Here is a 23324-nt window from a genome sequence, read left to right on the forward strand (position 1 = left end):
ATGGGTCAGAAAGCATTCAAAATCTTTAGACAATTTTTCTTAGAAAGTTTATTCCAAACCATTAATGGATCAAAAACTAAATTAAGATGCCTGGTGACAAGTATACAGTATGATCCACCTGTAAATGAAAACTATTTGTAAAACAGCAATGTAAAATTTCTTTTTAATTGAACCATAAAATATTATCCAATACTTTCATTAATAAACATAAAAGTATTAAAAAACAATTATTATTAAATTTCTTATTGAACTTAAAATTTGAGGATGTTTTTTTCCTCAGTCATACCACTCAACTTTTGTTTAGTCCTATAAAATTTAAAATTATTAAACACTACAAAAGAAATGGTGACATATTTTTAAAGAAAAAAATAAAAATATATGATTTTGATCTTGATCATGGATGAAGATTTGACTTCATCCATGATCAAGATCAAACAACAAACTTCAGAAATTGAAATTTGTTCTTCTTTATCAAAATAACCACTTTGAAACTGGGAAAATGTCATCTTAAAATAAAAGAAAATATTTAAATAAAAGAGTAATATAAATTCTGAATACTGCAAAATCCATTTTTAAAGTGTCAAAAATATCACTGACTATTTTTTTAAAGAAAAATCCTACATCTATAGGGACTAACAGCAAAAACTTGCTTAGAACATAAACCTACCACATCTCTAAACCTTTTCTTGAGCTGTAAAGCTAGTCAACACCCCAATTAAATTTCTAAACGAAAAAAGTAAAATAAGAGTAAAAACAATTCTTATTTCATGAATGTATAAAGAAACATGATTAACCCTTTTAATCATCAGATTTTATTTTTTTTTACTTTGTGAACTCCTGTACTGTTAACAGCAATGATTTGAATTGAACCATTCATTCCCCTGTATACGGATAGATTCAAGGTTGCAAGGTAAGGGGGGGGGGGGAATTTAGCCTGTGATCCAAAAGTTTTCCATGATCTAATCTGAAAGAGTCCCATTCAATCACAAAATAGATTGCTCATCTATCACAGACAACATATTTGGTCTTAAATCCCAACCAGTTTTATTTTTGCAAGCTGCTGACTCTTCCACTGTTGTGTTTATTTATCTTAGAGGTTTTAATTCTCTTTTTTTATGCAATTCCAATTCTATTTTTCTAAATTATTTTGCATCTTTCTTAACGGTGTTGTATTTTCTAACTCTTCTACTATGTGTAAAGTCTGAGCCATCTCCTTGTAGACTTCAACATGACCCAAAGCTCAAAATTAATAACTTCTCTTGTCTGAATTTCAGAAGGTATTTGAAGTCTAGCTATTACAAATTAATAAAAACTGAGTACCAGTTAGTATAGTTTGGCTCAATAAAACCTCTCAGCTCTCAATTTTTAAACTGGTTCTTAGTGAATAAAAATAGTGATTCATGTGCTTGGCAACTTTTAACCTAAAGTGGGCATTGTTTCTAATTAATATTCAACTTTTGATTTGATTGTGGTTCAGCCATAATATATTTCTGCTATATTTGATTCTCCTCAATGAAAAGGTACACAATTCTTTTCATTAGGAAAGGCAAATAACAGAATTTATGTGACTGCTTTACTTGCCCTGATCCACATCTACAAAAGCAAAGGTTGAATGAATGCTACCAAAGTAAATAAGTAAAGTATAAATAAGCAAAAAATAATTGAAACATGGTGCTTTCTCTTGGAAGCAAGTGAACTATATTGATTCATGAAGCAATATAGTTTTGAAGTTTTGAGGGACGTGCTTTTCTTGAGATTTTGTTGACCTGAAGTATATCCTCAAATATTTGCACAATACTGTATATGCCACAATCTGTGCAATACTTTGAAAGGTTATTTGCCTCCCACAGGGAAGATCAGATAATCTACCAGATAATTTTGAAGGAGTTATCAATGTGGGGGTGGTGGGTGAGGGGGAGAGGGAGAGGGAGAAAATTAAACAAATGAGAGATCTTATTCTGGACACTATGATTCCTATATCAATAAACTAGTGTATATACAGATAAAAATTTTATTTACAAAACCAATATGTACCATATGTACAGAATTGTATAAGAAATAAATTTTAATTTCCCTCTCTCTCTTTGTCTCATTTTCTGCTTGTAATTTATTGTAGCCTCTTCTCCCACTCTTCCTCTCAATTGATCCTGGAATGACAGTACCAAACCAACCCTTTAATTCAAAAAACATTAGGACCGACTCCAGCCAGGCACTTCATCCTGCCAAATTTTCTAGCAGCTGGAGGGGATGAGCCAAAAGTGAACAAGCTACCTCCTTTTCACTCAGTCTCTTTCTCTTCCTACTTAATAGGATGCCTTAGGAAAGGTAGGTATCTCTTTTTCAGATTATTATAAGATTGTAAAAGACATTGCAAAGGACATTTGAAATTAAGCCAAACATCCTGCTTATACATATAGGTCTGCAAATTGGCTACTTATAAGACTGCAGTTTTAATAAAGTCGAGCAAAATAGAATATGATTAATTCACTTTCAAAATGGATGTCTTGCTTAAAATTATTTCCCTCTCTAATCCCAGCTTTCACGTTGCTTCCAGTAATGGCTGGCTTTGGAACGTAAACATTAATCATGACCTATCAGCTGCACTTAGCATCTTCTGCTGAACAACCATAATTGGCAGACAATTGAAGGTGCTGCAGAGCAAAGTATTGAGGGAAAAAAGGAAGGAAATGAATGAAATGCCTCAGAGGTTAGTGAGAAGTTAACAAACTGTCCCAAATGTTTACCATTGTCAATTAAGTTTAATTATTCTCCAAATGAACATGACTTTTCTTGCTCATATCAGTTGAAGCTAAAACAGAGCAATTCAGTAGTTACACTGTCAGAATCAATCTTCCTCATTATGCAATCTCCTTTGACAGTTATACTAGTACAAATAAAACAGTTAAAATAATAACTACATCAATCTGTTTAATCTGTTGTATTTGCCTTTATAGAACAAACTCCACAACTTATGTTTATAATTACTTTTAAAATACAGTAGTGAAATTACTTTCAAAAAATACAATAGTGATTTTGAAAATAAAAAAGCTCTGCCAATAGTCATTCCCTGAAACATATTTTAAATAGTTATACAGTAACAAACCACAGTAACTTGCATATCATGAAATGTGGTTAATAATGCTAGAAATCTAATTTGATGTGACATTATTTTCAAATTCTCAATAGCAGAAATCTTCCTGGCAAATAATTTTTATACAGTATTAGATATCACCCTTCACTTTTCATTTTTTCAGGTAGACTGGATTTTTTTAGGAGCCAGAATAACACTTTAAAAGCTTGACTCCTAGTCCTTCACACCATTTTCCCCTATTTTGGAGAGGTGTAAGGGGAAAATTGGCTTAAGGAATCCATTTCTCTCCTTACAAGCTCACAAAAATCCTCAACAGAAGCTTTCTGGTACGTAAAAAGTCAGAATCAAAGCAATTTGAACTTATTTGCTGTTGGTTGCTGCTAGAACATTTATTAGTTACAAGTTTTCTCAATGAAAGACCCAAAACAGTTAACCTGGAAGAAGATCAATAAATACAAAAGCTCAAAGCTCTACATCAGGGGTGTCAAACTCGCCATGTCACATGACATGTCATGACGTATCGCAATTTTTTCCCCTTGCTGGAACTGGGGTGGGCGCAGCTTCCGCATGACACATCCAGCCCATGGGCCAGCAATTTGACATCCCTGCTCTACCCTGAAGGTGATAACAGAACCTTTATAGCACTTTAATCTGTGATATGATATTTAAGTATCCTTTTCTATGATTTCCACAGTTTAAAGATTGCTACTGTGAAAGAGAACTTATTTGACTTGTAAAACTAATCTAGCTTTAAACAAAACCAGTTTTATAGAGGTGGGGAAGGAAGAAAAGTGAACATTGGAAAGAAAATGAAATACATTGGGATTTTTTTTCTTACTTTTTAGATTTCCCTTTTCCTTTTGTGTGATAAAAATGAAAGCTAGAATAAATGAACAGGAAAGCCCAAATGGTTAGTTTCACAGTTGAGAAATCATTCTTAAACTAATTAAACTTAATCATCATTGTGAACTGCGTGTTCACTGGATAAGGCTCCAGAAAATGAAAAATTTGTTTAATTAAAACTTACTTGCATTCCTTAAAAAAGTAGTAATAAATTAATGGATTTTCTGAAGTTATAAAAACCATAAAAATGAACCATAAGGTAACAAGTAAGGCTACAATTTAATGCCAAACCTTGACTGATCAGGGCATTAAAAGCGTATATGTGTGCATATGCAAGATGTAAGGTGACAGAATAGTTTGATTTCATGAAACACTTTATTTCCAAATGTAACAAGACTTTGATTGTATCTCTTAAATGTATTTTTAATTAGGTTATAATTGCCTTATTTGGGGGCAGGGGAATATTCCAAATCATTACTGAGCCAAATACAATGCTTTTATTCCATGTTATCACCAATTATTTTATAAGTGCTTTGTATCAGGTGAAAAATTTATATATTTAGCACTCCTATTTGGAAATAGGAGTAAAATGCTTATTATAGAGCACTTACTTAGAGGTTATACGGAAGATAGCATTGACACATCCATAATATCATGGCGTATCTGAATTAAGGACTGAGTCATTATTGGTTATCCATATAATGCTATCTTCTTCAGTTCAGTATCTTTCAGACCACTAATACAGGGCAACTGCCAGGACAGACCTGCAATTAGGAAAATGGCATTTGGGTGAATTTTCATGTTTCCATTGCTAAGTTCAGACAGCTGGATACAAATTGCAGTTGCAGGAACTGTTGGCTGTTGCAGGAACTGTTTTCCTTGTGTCTACTTCAGTTGTTATTACTGTTATTATGAGATTCACCCAATAGTCTTTTACAATATGTTTTTGAATATATTTGTTCCTGCACATTTCCCAAGCTTTTTTTTCAAAATTAAAAAATGGCATCTACCTAAGGAAATGGGATTCACTTCTTGTTTGTTGGTTTGTTTGATTGATGTTGTTAATCAGATTGTTATTTCTATTTCATTAAGGATAAGAGAAATGTTTCCTTAGGAAAATTAAAACTCTTCACATTACCATAGTGCACACAATATTCAATGAATAGCAAATTATAACATAGCAGTAGCTCTCAATAACTGAAGTTGAAGTTAGATGTTTTTTTTTAAGAACTGTAAACATGCAAGTCTTGCATACATATAAGTAGCTGACTGCTTCTGCAGCATGGATAAAATGGTTTATATGGGATGAACTAAAAGTGCCATTTTATCATTTTAAATTTTTATTAAGCTATAGTTTCTTAATCCTGGCCATTTTCAGGTGTGTAAATGTCACCTGGCAACACTGTTGAGAATTTTGGAATTTAAAATCCACACAACTGGAAAGTGATAATGTTGGGAAACTCTGCAGTAGTCCTTACTAAATGTTCTCATTTCCAAATGGCAAGAAGAGTTACTTTCTACTTTGATGTCGGACTTTAAGAAATAATGATTTCCTGCTGCAACTGAGCCTTCCTTAAGGCCTAAGATAACAACACAGACTGTCCTTGATTGTTAATTAAAGGAGAGTACAGCCTTGTCATCTTTCTCAGCAGGCCCTCAACTTTAGCAAATACAACCTTGGGAACAGCTTCAATGAAACAATACTATCAATTTCCTTGTACAGAATGATAAACACATCCTGATCTTTTCTGTATCCAAACTGCATGGATATCAGAACTAATGTTTATTGCTGTTTGGAAAAGCAACATTATTTCAAATTATACCCCCAACTCTGTGTTTAAGCAAGTACTAAGAATTTTAATCTAAATTAAACTTTTAGCATCACATTTGCAAGACTGAGGTTAATGTATTATGAGATCCTGATGTTCCAATAACTTCAGAGATCATCACTGTTTTTGGACACCATTCATAAATTATAAATGCCTTTCCCTACTTTTCAGTTGGGGAGACTAGAATTTCAAAACCATGTTTTGATTGCTCTTTTCCATTTTATTATTTATAATTAATATAAATAAGCATAATTAGATAAAATTCCATTTTATTTGTATTATCACTTGATATACTTGGAAAATTAGAATATAAATTTAACAACATGTATAAATAAGCTATCAAGCAGAACTGATGGTTTTAATAAAAGAATTGCTCTTTCTTCAAGATATACTCAATATTTTAAAACATTCTCTGTATTTTTGTACTGTTTTTAAGGCTATATTCCTTTTTTATATATTTGGGCTTTTCCTATTTTGTATCTTTATATAAAATACTGCTAACATTAACGAATATCAAATTTATACTGCAAATATTAAATTATTACTATTAATTATAATGTTACAATGTTCAAACTGGATGAAAGGCAGATTGGGAATGACTTGTTAGTTTGAATTTACATACTTAATTCAAATAACATTGTCGAGTTTGTTTGTTTTTTTTTGTCAATTGCATATGCCAATCATACATTTGTGTGTCTTGTGTGAAGTCTACCATCATACTTATCTAAAATGTAATTAAAAGCATTTTAAGATGGAAGCTGAACCCAATTTTAAATTTAGAACAAAAATTAAATTAATTGTATAAGTAACTAACAACTAATAAATGCTATAACTAAACTGATAGTCAACTTAAATAAACTTAAATTTAATTTAAGTAAACTTAAAGTTTATTTTAAGTAAACCTAAAGTAAACTCCTCCTCTCAGGATGCCGCTATTGGGCATTGCATGCCAAAGCAATTAGACACAGGGACAGTTTTTTCCCTCATGCCATCACTCTTCTAAATACCTTATCCTCACAATATTGTCTAAGTATATTTACTCATATTGAATCGATGTACTATTCTTCTTCTTGATAAGATAGCAAAATGTGGATTAGACAGTATCACTACCAGATGGGTTCATAGCTGGCTGACCAGCCGTGCTCAGCATGTGGTGATCAATGGAACTGCATCTACATGGAGGGAAGTGTGCTGCTCCAGGGCTCTATTCTGGACCCAGTGCTCTTCAATATCTTCATCAATGATTTGGATGAGGGAACTCATCAAATTTGCAGACAACACCAAGTTGGTAGGACTAGCCAACACTCAAGAAGATAGGCTTAAGATACAGAAGGATCATGACAGACTTGAACATTGGGCGCTATCTAACAAAATGAAATTCAATGGTGAAAAAAGTAAAGTTCTACATTTAGGCAAGAAAAACCAAATGTACAGGTATAGTATAGGGGGTACCTTGCTCAATAGTAGTAACTGTGAGAGGGATCTCAGAGTCCTAGTGGACAATCACTTAAATATGAGCCAGCAGTGTGCTGCAGCTGCCAAAAAGGCCAACACAGTGCTGGGCTGCATTAACAGAGGGATAGAATCAAAATCACGTGAAGTGTTAATATCACTTTACAATGCCTTGGTAAGGCCACACTTGGAATACTGCATCCAGTTTTGGTCACCACGATGTAAAGATGTTGAGACTCTAGAAAGAGTACAGAGAAGAGCAACAAAGATGATTAGGGGACTGGAGACTAAAACATATAAGGAACGGTTGCTGGAATTGGGTATGTCTAGTTTAACGAAGAGAAGGACGAGGGGGGACATGATAGCAGTGTTCCAATATCTCAGGGGCTGCCACAAAGAAGAGGGAGTCAAGCTATTCTCCAAAGCACCTGAAGGCAGGACATGAAGCAACAGATGGAAACTAATCAAGGAGAGAACTAAGGAGAAACTTCCTGACAGTTAGAACAATTAACCAGTGGAACAACCTGCCTCCAGAAGCAATGAATGCTCCATAACTGGAAGTTTTTAAGAAGAGACTGGACAACCATTTGTCCAAAATGGTATAGGGTTACCTGCCTGAGCAGGAGGTTGGACTTGATGACCTCCAAAGTCCCTTCCAACTTTTATTATTATTATTATTGATCATAGCACAGTTAGCCAGATGTTCAGACTGGATTTGGCATTTTGTCTACCTATCGAGTCCTTACCCAGGACCTGGGGTAGGCAGATGTGGATGTTTGATGGTATTACAGATATCGTCGCAGGATGGAAGCAATTCCCAATAAAGCCGCTTTTTGCAATTGACTAATAGCGAATTTGTCAATGCCAATGGTGTTCAAGTGGTGCTTCAGTTGTTTTGGGATTGCACCCAAGGAGCCTATTGCTATTGGTACTACCCTTGCTTGCTTTTGCCACAGTCTTTCTATTTCTATTTGTAGGTCTTTGTATTTTGTTATCTTCTCCAGTTCTTTCTCTTCTATTCTGCTATCTCCAGGCACTGCCACGTCCACTATCCAGACTTTTTTGTCTTTCTTATCGACAATTGTTAAGTCTGGGGTGTTATGTTGCAGGTGCTTGTCTGTTTGAATTCTGAAGTCCCAGAGCAGTTTAATTTTATCATTTTCTATGACTTTCTCTATTTTATGATCCCACCAGTTTTTGCTTACAGGCAAATGATATTTTTTGCAGATCTTCCAATGCACCATTGTTGCTACTTTGTCATGCCGCTGCTTGTAATCAGTCTGTGCAATCTTCTTGCAACAGCTTACCAAGTGGTCCACTGTTTCTTCAGCTTCTTTGCATAGGCGGCACTTACTGTCTGTTGCTGTCTTCTCAATTTTGACTTTGTATGCATTTGTCCTTAAGGCTTGGTCTTGTGCAGCCAGAATTAGTCCCTCGGTCTCTTTCTTCAATTTTCCTGCTCTTAGTCATTGTCAGGTTTTATTATTATCTGCTTTCCCAGCTATTTTTTTCATGTATTGGCCATGAAGTGCTTTGTCTTTCCATGCCTCTATTCTGTTCTTCATTTGGTCTTTCTTGTAGGCCAGTTTGGTCTCTCCAGTAGTCAGTAAGCCTTCCTGATATACTAATTTCAGTGCATCTTCATCATTGTTCTTCAGATATTCTTCCAAAGCCATTTTTTTCTTCTTCAACCATCTGATGTACTTGCAGCATTCCACGCCCACCTATTTGCCTTGGTAGATAAAGTCTATCAATGTCACTGCGTGAATGAAGGGCATGATTCATTGTCATTATTTTTCTGGTCTGCCTATCCATTGCTTTTAGTTCTGCTTGAGTCCAGTCCACTATTCCAGCTGTGTACCTAATGACTGGGATTGCCCAGGTGTTGATTGCCTTATGGTATTTCCTCCATTGAGTTTGGACTTTAAGATCTTCTTCACTCTCTTGATGTATTCACCTCTAATCTTTTTCTTGACTTCAGTGTGCTTGATGTTGTCAGCTTGAAGGATACCCAAGTATTTGTAGTACTCTTCCTCATCCAGACTCTTAATGTTATTTTCGTGGGGCATCTTGATTCCTTCAGTTTTCACTATTTTTCCTTGTTTGATAGTAAGTGTGGCACATTTGTCCAAGCCAAACTCCATTACAATATCTTGGCTATATATACGGACAGTGTTGAGCAGCGATTCTATTTCAGATGATGTTTTTCCATACAGCTTCAGATCATCCATATAAAGGAGGTGGGATAGTCTGGCAGATGTTTTTGATGTTTGATAGCCATGTCCTGAATTATTCAGTATTGTTGACAGAGGAAACAGTGCAATAACAAATAGTAATGGTGATAATGAATCTCCTTGAAATATTCCTCTCTTGATATTAACCTCTCCCAGCTTCTCACCATTGATCTGCAACTGTGTCTTCCATTGTGCCATTGATCTTTGCACAAATTTTCTGATGTTTCTACTGACTCCTGTTATTTCTAGGCACTTTATTATCCAATCATGTGGCAGAGAATCAAATGCCTTTTTGTAGTCAATCCATGCCACATTCAGGTTGGTCTTCCTTCTCTTGCAGTTTTCCAAGATCATTTTGTCTATTAGGAGTTGATCTTTTGTTCCTCTGCTATTGGGGCGGTTTCCTTTCTGCTCAGGTGGAAAGAGATTGTTTTCAACTAGATGCTGTTGTACTGCATCAGCTACCACACCAGTTAGTAATTTGAAAGTTGTTGGTAAGCAGGTAATTGGCCTGTAGTTACCTGGTGTTGCCCCTTTTGCTGGATTTTTCATTATTAGGTAGGTTTTCCCAGTTGTTAGCCACTTTTCAATTTCTCCTCCTTGTAGTATATTGTTGAACTGCTTGGCAATGAGTGGGTGTATAACAGTTAGATGTTTCAACCAAAACCCATGCAGTTCATCTTCACCTGGTGCTGACCAATTTTTGATTTTCCTTGCTCTTTTTTCTACCATTTTTGTTGTTATTACTAGTTCTTTCATTTCAACTTCTGTTTTATTTGCATCCACCTCTTTTAACCAAGCCGCATCCTTGTTGTATTTCTTTGGGTTATCCCATATCTGCTTCCAGAACTGCACTGTTTCTTCCTTGTCAGGTACTGACTGATTCTTGCAGTTTCTCCATTGATGGATTGGTAGAAACGTTTCTGATTGGATTGAAATTGGAGGTTCTGCCTATAGTTTGCAATTCGAGCTTCATATCTACTGATTTTCCTGGCTGTAGCTGTTATTTGTTGCTTTATTATTTCCAGTGCTTCCTTGATCTTCCTTGTTTCTAAGTGGTATTTCTTGATTAGGTATTCTTTGGTCTTCTTGTTCTTCAGCTTCTTTTCTTTCATCTGTTCTAGCTTGCTTGCATGTGATCTTAACTTGCTGATCTTATTTTCTAGTCTAACCTTCCATTTTTCTGGTGCACTGTTTGTTTGTTTTTCTTTTTTGTTGATTTTGCATCCCAGGTATTCTGTTATAACTGCAGCTGTGCTGTACATTAGTTGGTTTGTTTCTTGCAGTGAATTGGTGCTTATACTTGATATTGCAGTATTTGCATCTTTTAATGCTTGTGCTAGCTCAGTGGTTCTCAACCTGTGGGTCGGGACCCCATTTGGGGTCGAACGACCATTTCACGGGGGTCGCCAAACAAGGCTGTCCACCATTTTTCCCCCTTTTCTTTGGCCACGCCCCTGGCACCCAGTGATGTATAAGTGGTTGGGGGTCACCACAACATGGGGAACTGTATTATGGGGTCGCGGCATTAGAAAGATTGAGAACCACTGTGCTAGCTGTTTCTTTGGAACAAGCTTCAATGCAGGTAGCCTTATTCTGTTGTTTTTGTGCTGTTCTAGATGCTCAGTTATTCTTTGTTTCAATTCTTTTATTTCTTTAGTTAGAGGGTTTTGTTCTTCCTGAGGAAGAGGTGCTTGGTTTCCAAATGAGAACAGTTGTATATCTCTGCTGGATTCCTTCACTGCCAACTCCCCCTGGTTTGCCTCTACATTCTGAATTACTTCTGGTAAGGCTTTGATTTCTTTGCTCTGGGTAAACCTTTGCAGTTCGTCCAGTTCTGTTTCTGTGAATACTTTATTTCATGTTATAAATCGGCGTTGATCTGCTAGTCTCTGTTCTGTTATTTCTGATTCTGGATGTTGTTCTTTCCAGAACTGGTGCATTCATTTTAGATATCCTCTTCTTGTTGGACTTGATCTGTAGTAACAGATCATTATTTCTTTGTTTTCAATCACTGTGTATCTGCGACAGGTAAACATCTTTTCTTCCAGTAGTTCTGCAGCTGCTGGCCCTGGTTGCTCAGCCAACAGTCCTGAGTCCTGTAACCCATTTTCCACCAGATATCCAGGGACTTCAATATCTAGCGCGGACCTCGGTTAACGTCCGAGCCGGTATGGCATTCATTATTATTATTATTATTATTATTATTATTATTATTATTATTACTACTACTACTACTACTACTACTACTACTACTACTACTACTACTACTATTCTCATCTTCCCTTCTATCCCCTCTTATTGGGATAATAATAATAAAGTTGGAAAATACCTTGGAGATCATCTAGTCCAACCCCCTGCTCAGGCAGGATGGTGATGATTGATGATAATGATGATGATGTTGCTTTGCATGTCCATTGAGAGTTTCTGCATAAGAGACAACTTCCTTGTGTGTCTAATCACACTTGGTCAAATAAAGCATTCTATTCTAAGTAGTTAAACATAATACCAAAGAAGTTGAAGCATATAAAACAGAAGTATTTTGAAAAATGCCACAGTCAGACAAATTGCTGGCTTACTAATTGCAAAAGAAACAAGACAAAAAAAAATATTACTTCTATTTAGGATGGAGGACACGATGGAGTAATTTATTTTTCTTTCATCCTTCCCACTGGCTTTCCTCAAACAGCCCCTCCTTTTTTTCTTTTTGTCTTTGTATTTTTTTTTCTTTTTTATTAAGAACTCTCTATATATTTCAAAACTATTACAGATTGGCTTTATTAATCTTAACTCATCCTGGCTTTGCAAAATTGCATATACATTTGGTTATAAAAATGATTTAACCTTACTTCATTGTAAGTTGGTTAGGATAAAGCAAAGATACAAACCAAAATACTGTGTGCATCAGTATGATACCATAAAGCTATAAACTAATATTAAATGAAGACCACACTGAACTTTAAATAGTAGGGTAAATTTAAAAAGCAGCATAACACCTAGAAATGTCTGACTATTAAGCAATTTTACTTGCTGTCAGATTAACAGGGAAGGATTATGAAATAATTTCTCTACAAGCATGGGAAGCACTTCCTTTTGCAGAAAGTTTGACTCCATTTTTAATCTTAAAGTAGCCTTCAGCTTGAAAGTAAAAAAAGGCAGCCAATCTAACATTATTTAACTGATGTGATCCCATTGAGCTACACTAGTTAAATTTATGGCAGCTGCAGTAGAATTCTGCAGTATTTGAAGCTTGTAAATCATCTTCAGCGATAACCCCATGTTTGCAATTGATCACAGTATTATCAGAGCATAACAAGAACAGCTATAATAAAGAACGAACTGCTTTGTACTTGCTACCAATGCTATCTGAAATGATGGGTATAATAACACTTCTGAGAAGTACCATTTAAATATCCTATATTCAGCTTTTTTCCCCCAATCCATGACTACCTCTGGAAATATGTTTAATAATTACATAACCTCACTTGATACAGAAATCAGAGCTAAATATCATCTCATTAATTCATTCTACTTCAAATACTGTCTGAATTATTGGGTGACCCTTCACCGTAATCTCACAAAGTTAGGCCAAACTTATCTCTCAAATATAACTTTCTGAAAATGACCCTGAATTCATCACCACATCACTATTTCTCCTTTTCTCATACAAAAGAACCATTTCTGTGATATTCTGCAGTCATGTCAAACCCTTTATGATAGCTCACTATCTATAAAGCAGAATTCTTTATTGCAATGAGCAAAGGGATTAAACTTCAGTATTTCTCGAACTAATTCTGTGTACCTTGGCCATCATATATCACTGAGTATATAAAGGCAGACCTTCCTATTGCCTTTCTCTTAAATGAAATTGTGATTTAATGACCAGAACACTAATTGCATATTTGATTTTTTTTTTTAAATTAGTCCATCTGTTCCTGTTCTTAAATATTTTGGAAACAATCCATTTTCATTCTCAGGGTCAGAGAATTCCCACACAAGTCAGTTAGGTCTAAAGTCACTGATGGACCAAGGACAATTAATATAGATCATCTAATATCTTTAAATTAACTCGGGTTAAACTAAGTCCAAATAATCCATTTCACCCCAAATACTGGACATTAAATTGACAATCTCTTCTTACATACTTTTTCTTTAAAAAATGGACATTAATGATTGGTTGAAAATTACTTCAAAACAGAAGACATTATTGTAGAACTAGTATGAGAAGTGGGCAGGAGAGCTAAAATGGTTACTCAATCTTCAAACAGTAGAAAACATGAGAAAGAGATTTAGAACAACCCCACTTTCATTTTATTGCCATTAAAAAGGCAACAGTGAAGATTTTAGACAGGCTTTGAAGATTTGGTTAATATATCTTACAAGTTTATTATGATTGGTTGCACAATCATCCATATGTTTAGAATGGATTTGGCATTTTGGTTCAGTGGTTCCCACGCATCTGGAGTTGGCAGAAGTTGTTTGATGTTGTTAAAGATATCTTTCAAAGTAAAGCTTATTGTACAATTGACTGATTGTGATTTTGTCAGAACTGAAGATGTTCAAGTGTTCCACACTGATTGGAACCAATCTCAGGAAAAAGAAGTGAACCAGTACAATACTCTGCTACCCATGCCCAGCCCTCAAAGCTGGTTCAGAAATAAACCATAGACAATTATAATGAAAGCTGTTAAAAGTCAAGTATATCAAGGATAGATACACTACCCCCATCACAATCCAAATGTCACTGTGGTCCCATATTCCAATCCAAGCCTGACTGGAAAATGTTTAATCTGTTTCATGTTCATCTGAATTTTATGTTCAAGCATCTTCTCCAAATCCTTGCCTAAGAAGAGAAAGTTAGATAATTGTCCTGTATTGTGGGATCCAGCAAAGGCTTCTTGAAGAACCTGCTTCCAGAAGCAGTGAATGCTCCAACACTGGAAGTTTTCAAGAAGAGACTGGACAGCCATTTGTCTGAAATGGTATAGGATTTCCTGCCTAAGCAGGGGGTTGGACTAGATGACCTCCAAGGTCCCTTCCAACTTTACTATTGTTGTTGTTGTTGTTGTTGTTGTTATTATTATTATTATTATTATTATTATTATTATTAAGAATGGGCACACTAATACCTTTTTAAGAGGCAAAGAAATAATCTCCTACTTCAAGAATGAATTCATCACTATCAGCACCCACCTATATGTCACATAACTTGCAGCGTTAATCAGCCAGGAAAGGCATGGCTTTGATGAGCTCACAGTCATAAGAGCCCTGTCCACTACCTCAGGTCTAATGGGATAAACTATTCCCAAATAGCCAGGTAAGACTATAGCCCACCATCTCCCCTTACAAACCTTATGTCGAACTAAGAATGAATCTGAGCGATTTTATCTGACAGATGCTCTGCAAAATCCTTGGCATAACCCTGAAGAATGACATCAGGGCCCCTTTTATTCTTTTATCTGCTTAATGCCATGGCTGAGTGAAAAAAAGAAGAATATTTTCCAGGAAGAATATCCACAACTTTAGGCCATGCAACCAAAATGGATTCCATAAATTCAGTTGATATTCTCAATATTTCCACTACTAATTGATCAATAATGACCCCATCTGCCCACCAAATTGTCAAGTATTCCTCAAATTTTTCACCAAGAACTGTTTATAACAAATTACATTTAAAATTAATCTTATACTTGTTAATTTAGATACCATGGTTTATGTCTAGACTGGGGAAAACTTATATCTAGCTTGGAAAGCACAGGAAACTTTTTCAACTTAGAAATCAAATCTGGCATTTGAGATGTTTGTGACACCTGGAATTTTTTGACCTTTGATTATCATTTTCAAAATTAAAATTATATATAAATTCTAAAAGTATCACCATGTAAATGGTTTCAGACTACTTTTAATTTCAACCTTGATGCAAAAAGTAAAAAGTGAGTCAATTTATTTCAAAGCATTAACAAAGCTGTTACTTTATCTATTAAACAGATTTTTTTAAATAATTATTTGAGCTTTTTATGGTTACCATCAGATTTTATGTATGTAAAGTCCAATAACCCATGTAACCACAGTCTTTAAGCAAATAAACTTTATTTTTTATATATAAGATGAAAGAAAAAAGGGATTCCTCTTGTGCCATTTTTTCTTTACTTGCATCTTTTGCCTTTCTGCTCCTGAAGAGATGACCTATTCTCTCTCTCACACTGTTATTTTCATTCAATTAAAATGATACATCAAAGGCTGGCAGACCTTAGTAACCAGCAGATCATTTCAATACTCTTTTATACTTCTTTTAGTCTTTATCACCCCATCACACATTCCCGGACCACTTTTCCCCATACTATCCATTTTTTAAGAGTAACGAATGCGACCACCGTTAGATCTCTATCTAGTGAAGTTTGATCTGATGCTGTTACTCTTATTATATTTGTAGGTTTATTAAAGGTTGGTTCAAAAAACATATGGAACATGTTGAATTTTTTTAATGCTGTGATAGAATTTCCTGTTGAGACCTTGTTGATAGAATTAACTTCTGTCAAGTATTCTGTCCCCCTGATTTTCTGAGGAAATCTGGGCAATGACACAGTCAGTACATGGTTATCATGTGAGCAATGTAAAATCTTAACTTGGGGCCTACATGTTATTAAGCACAATTGCACTTACCATATGTCAATGAAAGACACAAAGAATACTTATAAGCAATCTCTGTTAAACACTAATTTAGCAGAGTGTTCTAGGCCAGATAAGTGCTTATTCTCTACTGTCTAGAAAAGTCTGAAAGTGGCCACTCAAAATCTCAAAAGCACTCATCTTTTTGCTGCCAGAAATATTGCTTTAGACATATTGAATCCTGGAATGTCCTGTGTACCATCTAATCTAATTATATGCAATTGTTTTTGATTCTTGGGAACAGAGAAGATGCTTATAGCTGTCTTACCTACCACATGCTCTCTTGAGTCTGTTCATTTTGCTAACTCCAACCAGCCAACTTGTGGCAACTCTGGATAGTTTGCAACATTAAAAGTGTAATACCATAAAAAATAAGTATTTCTAAAAACAATAAAAATAGAATAAGAATTTTAAATAGAAAATAGAAAAATAAAATTAAAGGAGGCAGTTGTCTATCCCTAAAGATGCCTTAAAGAAGGCAGTAAACTATCATCTGCTGCTCCACATTAACAAATGCCCCTTTTTTGAAAAAAAAAAAAAAAGGCATTTAGATCAGGCTTGAAAGACTTCTGGAGGTTCCAATAGGGTCAGGACTAGCCTCATTTTGAGAGCAACAATGCTCCAAAAGTGGGTATAGGGCAAAAAAGGTTTGCTCATCCTGATTCCTATCAGATGGAACACCTCAGCAGACAAGACCAATAACATGCCCTTCCTGTCTGACCTGAGTGGATGGATGGATGTATCAGGAAGACAGTACCTCTCAAATGACCTGACTCACACCATGTAAGTCTTTAAAAGTCAAAAGCAACACTTTGAATTGGACTTGGAAGCAACTGGCAACCAATGCAGCTTGCGGAACAAGGTGTAACATGTTAGGAGCACACATTACTGCCCACATCACTGCATTTCACTCCAATTGAAGCTTTCAAATGCTCTTCAAAGGCAACCCCATGTATAGCAATATATAATACTCTCTTCAGTTTTAACTTGATCCAAATATTGTAACCAGTACAGACTCTGGTATCCTAATTGTTGGTGGGACATCTGGCCATGCATTTGTTAACTGTTTGGACTGGAAGCAGTTATGTTCTGATTAGAATACTTTATGAATAAAACTATTGCTTGGTTATGTGCCATCAAGTCATTTTCAACTCCAAGTAACAACATAGATAGATTTTCTCCAATATGACCTAACTTGTGTTTTCATGTTTCCTAACAGTACATTCATTGCATCTGAAACTGAGTGAGCCACCTTGCTGCTGGTCATCTTCTCTTTCCTTCAGCCTTTTCCAGCATTACAGCCTTTTCCAGCTGTGTCTCCCATATAATGTGTATGAAACAGAATAATTTGAACCTGGCCATTTGTGCTTCAACTAAGAACTCTGGATTAATTTGTTCAATGAGCCATTGGTTTGTTTTCTTCACAATATTCTCAGGTGTCTTCCCAACACCAAAATTCAAAGGTACCAGTTCTCTTTGTATCATGTTTCTTTAAACCTAACTTTCATTGGTGGTGTCATTGATTTCTTCTCCATTGGTTTTTCAGCAGTAGTAGTGTTCACAATCCAGATGCATTCAGCTTCATTGAGTTGAAGGACCAGGTGCTAGAATATTGTGAGTACACAACAGCAGGGGCTGGATGAGGCTGATAATTGATTTGTGGTTGGACACTGAGGACAGAAGCCATTTTGTCTGCTTGTTTACTGTCCTTCATGCTACCAAGGAAGGCGATTATGGTTGCCTATTCATATCTTTATTTTCATGACATTAGAAAAACTGGAGACTGAGGTGGTTGCATTGAAGTGTGTGCAACTCCATCCAGAGCCAATTATTGATATTCCTTGGATGCAAATAGGTTCCAAATCCATCACCACTTGGTTTTGCTATGAGTTTGATTTTGTTTTCCCCATTCAGACCTCCACAAAATCCAGGCATCAAGGTAAAACTTCAGTGTCATTGTTCAAACAGCCAAGGATGGATGACACCTACTAATAACAGTAGAAATAAGACAGTTGGCTATTCCTGCTAACTGAATGATACTTCTTCATGCGCACACATCACTTAAATCAAAGTCAATATATTAAACACTAAGAACAGATGGAAAGTTTGGAGAGCAGTTGTCAATAGTGATGGGTACAAATTAGGGAGTTCTGGTTCTGGAACTTTTAGAGAGAGGAGGACAGATTCTCAAATATAATGTCTATCTAGTGTGAAAACCTTGAAAGCCAGAAAATAGCAGAATGCTGAAAATAATTACAAACTCCCGATGCAGTCCAGCCTACCATAAAGGATTGGTCTGTTTAAAAGTAAATCACTTTGACAATTCAGTCAATAAATGGGCTCTAAAAAATAATAGATGTGAAGAAGAATAAAAGTTAATGCAAACTTTTTCTTAATTTTCTCAGGAAACCTTGCAACCTTGATTCTCCTTTTTATATTGAAAATTATTGTGTCTGTGCAACTACCACCTATAAAAATATGCTAATCAAATAGAAAGGGAGGGAAGTCATTGTCTATGACTGGAGAAGTACAATCAGCTTACACCCTGACTAAAGCAAAAATGTCTGTTTTTCTTTGCTTACGAAACATAGAAAAAAAACCTATAAAAAAGCAAAATATAGGAAGCAGTATATCTCATTTGATGCCCTATTTTTATTAGTTATAGAAAGTTTTCATCATAAATATGATGAATATTAAATATTTTTATATATTTCATAGGTTATCTACTTTTGTGCAGGCTTTCTAATACTGGTCAGTGGAAAAATGAAATTGAAATCTGTCATTTAAAACATGAGCCTTCCTTCATTTTTTGTTTAGTATTATTTAAGCAAATATAATTCTTCTGAAGCTTGTTTTAAATTTTACCTTGAAGACAAATGCTTATTTAACTGTAACAAAGACTGCTGATGGTTCTTTTTTAAAATAATAATAATTGCCAATAAAAATCAATAGAAGATAGTTAAAAATTCTTCTATGGGGGAAAATAAATATAAAAAATATTATTATTTCAAAATTTACAAATCTGTTTAGAAATAATCCTATGCTAATACATTTTATTTATTTCAAGCAGATTGATAAGATATTAAGAAATGTTTCATGGAAAAAAATAACCCCCTTAATTTTTAAAATTTCTAAATTATGGGTGCATATGATAATGGAAGTTTATTCTTTCTAACTTTTAGCTTTATTACTGAATATATATTTTAAGTTCCTTTATAAAAAGGCACATCAAAATATCATTTATGGGAGGTTTTTTTAGACATTTCTATGTAAGTTAGCTTCTGCAATGGACATAATTAGAATTTTTAAATGTATTATAATTAATTTATGATGTATGACTCCACTTTTAGCAATAGTTCTTTTGTACATCCTGCATTAACATTATGTATTCGGAAGTCTTTCATTCCCCCACCGGGTCCTAGCAGACATTTTTCTCCCTGCTGTGGTCCTACAGGCCTTTACCCCTCCTTCTCTCAGATCCCCTAGACTTGATTCCCACCCCACCAGACTCCACAACTTTCTCTGGCTTTCCTTTTGAAGAGCTCTGGAGCCTTCCGCAGCATAGAAACGGAAGATGGAACTTCATTGCACAACCACATTGAATTCTGGTAGTTGGGAACATGGCAGCTGCTTTCAGAGCTTTCAGCAGTGCTGTACAGATCAGCTGAACAGTCATGTAGTTGAGCAACATAGTGCTATTCTGGAAGCAGCCCTAAAGGCTTGCCTTCAGCAGTTGTGAGTGCTCCATCACTGATGCTTTTTAAGAAAAGATTGGACAACCATTTGCCTGAAATGTATAGGGTCTCCTGCTTGAGCAAGGGGTTGGACTAGAAAATCCTTTCAACTTTGTTATTCTGTCATGTTCTCAGCTACCAGAATTCAATGCAGCTACTGGGAACATGGTAGCTGCTTCCAGAAGTGTGCCACAGGGCTGCACAAGGAGGTGATCCATTCTACCACTGCAGAAGGCACCACATCTCTTCAAAAGGTAAGTGAAGGGGACCCTATGGCATGTTAAATGACGTTGGCAGGCATTCGGCAAGCTAAGCATAATTTTCAAGAACAATCTCCCCCTATGCCTGAAGAAAAAAGTTTTCATTCAATTTGTGCTACCTGCTCTAACATATGCCAGTGAAACATGGACACTAACCTCACAATCGATACAAAAGCTACAAGTGGTGCAAAGAGCCATGGAAATACAGTACTTGCTTGGAATTACAGACAGGATAGAAAGACCTGCATATGGATTAGAGAACAAAGGAAAGTATACAATATCATCAAGAGAGTAAAAGAATTGAAATGGAAATGGGCTGGTTACATAGCAAGAAGAACTGATGGCAAGTGGACCAAGGCAGTTATAGAATGAAATGCCACTTGATAAAAAGCATCCATGAAAGAGACCTAAAACAAGAAGGATCAATGACATCAGCAAGTATTGTGGCCCAATTGGCAAAAGAAAGCTCGGGACCGTATTGGTTGAAAGCATGCAGAAAAGACACATTTTATGCATACTTATAAAAAATGTTATAGGAAGAAAAAGAAAACATTGGAAAGTTATTGTATACAGATGCAATTAGGCTTTTAGACATAAATCACAACCAGGCAATTGGAAGATGTAGCCTATTATTTCATACCTAAATACTGCTCCTTCAAAATATATTAGCTTTTCACTTGCACTTTGTATCTGCAAACAGATTTCCTGGCACTGTCTGTACCTTGGTATTTAATTTCATTTTCTAAGTCAAGATAAAGTCACTATATTAAATATTAAGCATTAGATTACTTAGACCAGTGCCACTTTATATAAATATTAAGTTTCTTTTGAATGATTGTTGGCAGAAGAGGCTAAGAACTTTATCAAATATAGGCAGAAATGTTCATTTTGCAGCTGAGTACCACAATGTTTCTCCAACTTCTGCATATCTCAATTTTTAAAAACCCTATTTGCTTGAGAATTAATTTCAGAGGGTTTATAAGACAACATTAGCAAAGCCTTAAGTGGACTTTGGTGCCATTTTTATTTTTTAATATTCTCTGTAATCCGTTTCTACTGAAAAATAAATATTGTATGTTGAAGTTCAGAATATCTTCACACAAATAAAGGGCTATCTAGAAGAAAAAAATCAGATGATACTGATATGCTTCTCTTCTCATTCTACTTAAATTTAAAATAATACTATTTACAAAGGAATTTACCTTCTGTTTTTGTCAATATTTATAAAGATTTCTGCAATGTCATTCTTTTTTATGTTAACAACATTGGTTATAATTATGCTATATTTTTTTTAAAAAGTATCCTATAACAAGACACATTTACTATGAATATTCTAGACTTGGAGTTCAGGCAGCTGAGTCTAGTCCTTTACTCAGTTCAAGTTACAGCTGCTGAGCCCATTTAATCTTCACTTTTGTTTCTTAAGGCATCCCAACTAGAAAAAAAATATCTCTTCTTGTTCCTTTCTCAGGCCCTTAGGTTAGCCAAGTCACATTGTTGACCTACAAGAAAAATTCATTAGGGCTTCTACCTTTAATTGCCCTATTGAAAAGCCTTGGATAACTCCTGCTTATTCTTCCTGTTCACTCACTCAGGGAGTTTGTTCCCCAGAATCTGATTATGCATATGCATATTCTTACTACAGTCTGTACTTTTCAGTAGAAAACAACCACTAGATCATGTTGTAGCACAAAAAGAGGAAGATTTTATGATGCACCCTTTAAATCAGGCATGTCAAACTGCCGGCCTGCAGGCTGGATGTGTCACGCCGAAACCGCGCCCACCCCATTGGCGGCAATGGGGAAAAAATTGTGATACGTTACACGATGTCACGTGAAATCGCAAGTTTGATATGCCTGCTTTAAATGAAGAACTGGCAAGGAGAAGAAGTTTTAATCTTTACAGCCATGCACACAATCAGAACACACCAGTTTTTCTGATCACTCTTATCTCTTCCTCCTCTTGCACTGCATTCATAAATTCTAGTTTACTCTTTCTGTTATGCTTATGTTCAAAAATATACCATTAAACATTTTAAACTACTGGAAAAATATATGGCATGTTTGTTCAGAATAAATACTCCCTACCTCCAATATTTGTAGGTATCATTTAGATTCTGCAGAGCTACCATGGGAAAGTGAACTGCACTCTCCAAAAATGGCTTCCAAAGTAGATGAAATCAATGAAAAAAAATAGTATGTTAAAAGTAACAGCAGCTTATAAAATTAATATAAAGTAAAACACAAATATTTCTACTTTTATTCAAATTAATAAAGTTGTGTCAGTTTGGTGGGTCCAAATCTAATAAATAAATAAAGACAATTGATTAAGTTGTTGGACTTCGATTGGATTGGCCAGATTTAGGTCCAGGTCCTTACTCAACTATTTAGTTCACTAGGTGACTTTGGGGTGAAGGCTCTTTTTCTCTCTGCCTAGCTTATTTTCTGTGGTCATTATATTACATACCAATATAAGATTGGTACCAAGCTAAACAGGGCCACTATCTTGACATGACAAGAATGCAGAATCTCAATTCTCTTTCTTCTTGGAAAATGAACTTGGCTGAGTGCATCATCCAGCAAGATAAATAAGCTTTCTTCATTGTTATCAACTCCCCCTGGAGGCTAAAACTTGTTTATACTTTGTCTTGGTCTAGATACTTATTTTACTTTATTCATTTGAAGATTTGCATTATAAAACACTTAATTTACATGAGTTCTAAATCTCATTCTACAGTTCACAGAATTAGGAAATTCTGATCATTATTTTAAAATTGAACTGCTTTAAAATAAGTTCACAAATTATACTAAGCCACTATTTTAAACTATAATTAGGAATCTAGGCTATGAACGATGGCTTATAAACCACAATGGCTAAATACACACAGTATATTAAACCAAACATGAAAAAAAAACATAAGCACACAAATAAATTTAAAATGAACCAGACCACTAAGGTATATGCAATTCAGGGAAAAGTTTAATTTTTAACTTAAGTATTTAAAAAATTCTGGTAAGACATGCCATCAGATGTAGTGACTTAGAAACTCAAATCACTAACTGCAATTACTTACTGTCATATTATCAATTCTTATTTATTCAAAAGAAAATGAATGCATCCATTTTACATTTCCAAACTGAATGATCATATCAAAATATGCATAATTTGCCATCTGTGAAAGTATGCAGATAATATTGAGGTATTAGATTAAA

The sequence above is a fragment of the Crotalus tigris genome, unplaced genomic scaffold (genome assembly GCF_016545835.1).
Source record: "Crotalus tigris isolate CLP2741 ecotype Arizona unplaced genomic scaffold, ASM1654583v1 scf7180000018101.4720394464:4744507, whole genome shotgun sequence".
In the NCBI taxonomy this organism is placed as follows: domain Eukaryota; kingdom Metazoa; phylum Chordata; class Lepidosauria; order Squamata; family Viperidae; genus Crotalus; species Crotalus tigris.